The sequence below is a fragment of the Alligator sinensis genome, unplaced genomic scaffold (assembly GCF_000455745.1).
Source record: "Alligator sinensis unplaced genomic scaffold, ASM45574v1 scaffold670_1, whole genome shotgun sequence".
Lineage (NCBI taxonomy): Eukaryota > Metazoa > Chordata > Crocodylia > Alligatoridae > Alligator > Alligator sinensis.
In genome coordinates, this window is record NW_005842297.1 from 1,435,041 (window position 1) to 1,439,966 (window position 4,926).

Genomic DNA, 4,926 nt, shown 5'->3' on the forward strand with positions numbered 1-4,926 from the left:
CCTGATCATGCAGGTGGCCCTCCTCTGGACCCTCTCCATGTTGTCCACATCCCTCCTGAAGTGCGGCGCCCAGAACTGGATGCAGTACTCCAACTGTGGCCTGACCAGTGCCGCATAGAGGGGGAGGATCACCTCCTTGGACCTGCTTGAGATGCATCTGTGGATGCATGACAAGGTACAGTTGGCCTTCCTGACCACGTCCCCACACTGTCAGCCCATGTTCATTTTGGAATCAATGACTTCAAGATCCTTTTCTGCCTCTGCACTGACGAGAAGGGAGTTCCCCAGCCTGTAGGTGTGCTGATGGTTCTTCCTCCCCAGATGCAGTACCCTGCATTTGTCAGTGTTGAATCCCATCCTATTCTCATCCGCCCACCCCTGTAACCTGTCCAGGTCTGATTGCAGCTTATTCCTCCCTTCTAGCGTGCCCACATCGCCCCACATCTTAGTGTCATCTGCGAATTTGAACAGGGTACTTTTTACACCCCCATCCAAGTCACTGATGAAGATGCTGAATGAACAGTGCGGGCCCAAGGACCGAGCCCTGCAGAACCCCATTGCCCACATCCCTCCAGGTTGAAAAAGACCCGTCCACCACCACTCTCTGGGTGTGGCCCTCCAGCCAATTAGTGACCCATCTGACTGTGTAGGTATCGACGCCAGTCTCCTAGTTTTTTAATGAGACTGGGGTGAAAGACAGTGTTAAAGGCCTTCCTAAAGTCCAGAAAGACTATGTCCACCACAACACCTACGTCCAAGGATTTTGTGACCTGGTCACAGAAGGCCACCAGGTTGGTCTGACAGGACCTGCCTCTAATGAACTCATGTTGGTTGCCCCTAAGCATAACCTCCCCTGCTGGCCCCGCACGGACATGCACCAGAATAATTCTCTCAAAAAGGTTACCCAGGGCCAAGGTAAGACTAACTGGCCTATAGTTTCCTGAGTCCTCCTTCCTTCTTTGAAAATGGGGACCACACTGGCCCTTTTCCTGTACTCCGGCACCTCACCAGAGCACCACGAGTGCTTGTAAAGCTGTGCCCCCAGGGGTCCCACAATGACCTCTGTTAATTCCTTCAGCACTCTGGGGTGAAGATCATCAGGACCTGTTGATTTAAATATGTCCAGTCCCTCCAGAAGTTCCCTGACTAGGTCCTCTCTGACCCTAGTCCTGGGTGCGCCTCCCCTGGAGCCTACAGGAGTCCCAGTGGGGAGGATGACCCGGTCCTCCTCACTGTTAAATAGGACAGCAAAGCTAACCTATTTAACAGTTTCTTTGCCTCAAAAAAATGGAGGCAAAGAAACTGTTAAATAGGTTAGCTTTGCTGTCTGGTGCGACGACCAGATTTCCTAGCATGTCCTGCAGAGGCCCCACATTACCTAGTACCTTCTTTTTACCCCCTATGTATTTAAAAAGGGCTTCTTGTTGTCCTTGATCTGGGTAGCTAGTCCCAGTTCCATCTCCGCCTTGGCCTTCCTAACAGCTCCCCTACAATCCCAAGCAACGGAGGTATAGTCCTCCCTGGTGATGGCCCCTCCGTTCCATCAGGTGTATGCCTCCTTTTTAGCTAGGTGACATTCCCGGATGCTTTTGGTGAGCCCCTTGCCCCCTTTGATCCGTGTTGGGATTACCTCCCTTAGGGCTTGGAGGATCACGTCCTTAAACAACAACCACTCTTCTTGGACACCCAACTCCCCTCCCCTCCAGGACCTCAGTGTCTCCCCAACTATTCTCCTGACCTCATTGAAATCCGCCCTCCTGAAGCCCAGGGCTGTTGCCTTGCTGCAGGCCTCTAACACCTTGCTCTGGATAGTAAATTCTAGCAGGCGATGATCGCTGTCACCCAGGTGGTTGAGCACCCGCAGACCCCTCACCAGGTCGTCGCCCGTGGCCAGGACCAGATCCAACAAAGCATCTCCCTTGGTGGGGCTATGCACCTCCTGGGTTAGATGAAGGTCCTGTATCTCAGCTAGGAACCTATGTGAGCGGTTCTGACTGCTCTTCCCAGCAGATGTCTGGAAAGTTTAGGTCACCCATGATGACCACGTCCTTTGACCTAACTGCCTCCGAGAGCTGACTTAAGAATTCCCAGTCTAGCTATTTCCCTTGGTTGGGTGGTCTGTAGTAGACCCCGACCATTAAGTCCCTTTCCCCTCAACCTCCTTGTATTCTAACCCAGAGCACTTCAGCGTGTCCCTCCTCTAACCCAGTGCTACTCACTGAGGATGTGTATCTCTCCCTTGATGTAGATCGCCACACCCCCACCTTTCTTCCCTGTCCTATCCCTTCTGTACAGCCTATAGCCCTTGATATTCACTGCCCAGTCATGCGTTGGGTTCCACCAGGTTTTGGTAAGCCCCACCATGTCTGGACTGGTGTTAGCTAGCAGGAGGGTAAGTTCCTCCTGCTTGCTCCCCATACTAAGAGCATTAGTGTAGAGGCATTTGAGTCCTCCTGAAGTGGGGGGTTTGAAAGAAGACAGAGCTAAACTGTTCTCAGTGGTGGCAGATGACAGAACAAGGAGCAACGGTCTCAACTTGCAGCAAAGGAAGTTTAGGTTACATATTAGGAAGAATTTTCTCACTAGGAGGGCAGTAAAACACTGGAACAGGTTACCCAGAGAAGTTATGCACTCTCCACCCTTGAAGGTTTTCAAGACCTGGCTCAGCAAAGCATTTGCTGGGATGATATAGTTGAGACTGGTCCTGGTTTGAGCAGGGGGTCGGACTACATCAGGGGGTGTCAACCAGGGGTATGTGACAGTGGTAAGGAGACGAGGGGAGTGAGACCACCAGCACTTTGCGATGCTTGTTACCAAGGGACTCCTTCCCCAGGTCAACCAGCCACTGGGGGACTTGTCTCCCAGCTGACCAGCCACCGGGGGTAAACCAACCAAAAAAGGTTGAAAACCCCTGGACTAGATGACCCCCTGAGGTCCCTTCCAACCCCCATTTTCTATGATTCTGTGAGTCCTTTTGGAACACTCCACCAAGGATGCCTCCAGTGATCCAAGGTTAAGTACTCTGGTACTGCACACCATGTTTAAAAGATAGTTCCCCAATAAAAGTCAAACTGGCAGAAGTCCTCTCATGAGTACTTGCATATAAAAATATCCCTATAAAAAACCGATTGTGCAGAGGTGGAGCAAACATCATCTCTCACAAACCTCTTTTCCTAGATCCATTTAAAACTTAAAGACCCTCTCAATATATAATATAAAGCATACATGGAAGATCTGAAATGATATTAAAAAAAAAGTTGTGTCACCTAAACAATGCAGAGCAAGAATTTACATATAACATCATATTCCATACTGCATTTAACATCCTTCCATTACAGGCAATATTCAGTTAAGTAAAACTTGTTGTATTCGTAATTATTTACATATTAATTCAAAGACAATTCCTTCAGAGTTTCAAAGTCTGACTGACCTCTGAAGCTCGGTTCTAGACCATTATGAAGCTGAAGAACTGGAATAGCACAGAGAACGCAAAGGAGAAAGCAGCTTGCATTAAAACATTACCATCCTCTCCCCCTTCAGTATAATTTCAGAGGTTCTGTCACCTAGCTTTTGTTGGCTAAAGGATCACAAGTAGATGAGGTTCACTGTGAACCCCATTTTGTTTTTTTAACTGAAGTCTGGAAGGCCAAAACATTAATCTCAGGACCATGCCTTCATATATACACAGAACCTGTTATGAAGACAGGCATTTGGGTTTATTTCCAAATTTTCCTTGTGAATTTCAGTTTTCTGTCTCAAAAATCCATGCTCCAATATAAGCTACAGCATACAGATGTTTAAAGGGGGAAAAGAGAAAGAGAGAGAGAGAATAGTTAGGCCCAAGAAAGGGAGGAGCCGGGACTGCCTTGGGAGCGAATACATTCAACTTCAGAGAACAGAGAAAATCATTTTGTCCGTTGGTTTCCAGTGACCCCTGCCAGCTCTTTCAGGAACAGCACTGTTTGGCTCCAAAACTTGCTCCACCCTACACCCCTTGATGCGTGGAAAAGAGCTCTCTCATTTCATTAAAATGCACAGCGAGTTCTCTTAATATAGCTCTGCTCCGCGCCCATGCCCAGCACGTCACTAGCATCTCTTTGCTTCCCATTTTAACGTTTGCCCAGTCCTGGAACGCAGGTAACAACCACACAGCAACAACCCCAAACGGCCTGTCATTGTATTTGTGAACTCACCGAAACGCTGACTATCCCACTGCTGTGTCCGTCCCCAAGCAAGAGCTAGCTCATAACTGAAAGAAGTGTCTGCAGGAATGCAATATGACCAGCAATATAAGAATCCACTCCTGCTACAAACCAGCAAACAAAGAGGCTAATTCAAAGCTCTTACTCGATGGCTCAAAAGTCGTTTTATCCTTAGTTACTTTAGACATAAACATGACTGTGTGGACACCAAGGAACACACAGCAACAGGAAACCCAAGGACACGAAAAGCCCACTACAAACTTGGATGGGAATCTGCAGTGTCCGATTCCCAACTTCCCTGTGAGCCCTGAAGGCGGTTTTCAAACACAGTGGAGCAGCTCTAAAGGGGGTGGCGGGGAAGAAAAAGATGGGGGGGGCACAAAAGACACCCACCCCCCACAAAAGATGTTTAAAACCGAAACACCACGGAAAGTGCACGTACGTTAGGGTACAGAAACAAAAACAAGACACCCTTTGCAGGAAGCCACAAATTTAGCAGCGAATGGAGGCAGATCACCAGAAGCCTCCAGCACTGCAGAAAGCAAATGCTATATATAGCGCCTCATAAAGAGGAAAGTAGAGTAAAGCAGACATCAGTCCTACCGCGCTGCAAGACGGCCCGGATCCACCGCCCTGCCCTTGGGAATGCACCAGGCAGGGCTAAAACCCACCAGTGGTGGCCTCCCCAACCGCGGGGGGAGGGAGGACGCCTCCCCCGGGCCGC

At 49.2% G+C, this 4,926-nt stretch overlaps 1 protein-coding gene across 2 annotated transcripts in view; it reads right to left on the reverse strand.

Annotated features, from left to right (window-relative positions):
* PHTF2 (putative homeodomain transcription factor 2) overlaps positions 1–4,866 on the reverse strand; it is a 150,515-nt gene extending 145,649 nt beyond the window's left edge. The window contains exon 1 of one of the 2 annotated variants that reach the window (XM_025209604.1): positions 4,806–4,866. The gene's annotated coding sequence lies outside the window, so the exon portion shown is untranslated. Of the gene's footprint in view, positions 1–4,193; positions 4,213–4,805 lie in introns of those variants that run through there. The other variant, XM_025209605.1, reaches the window with a different exon arrangement.
* Between the last annotated feature and the right edge of the window lie 60 nt (positions 4,867–4,926).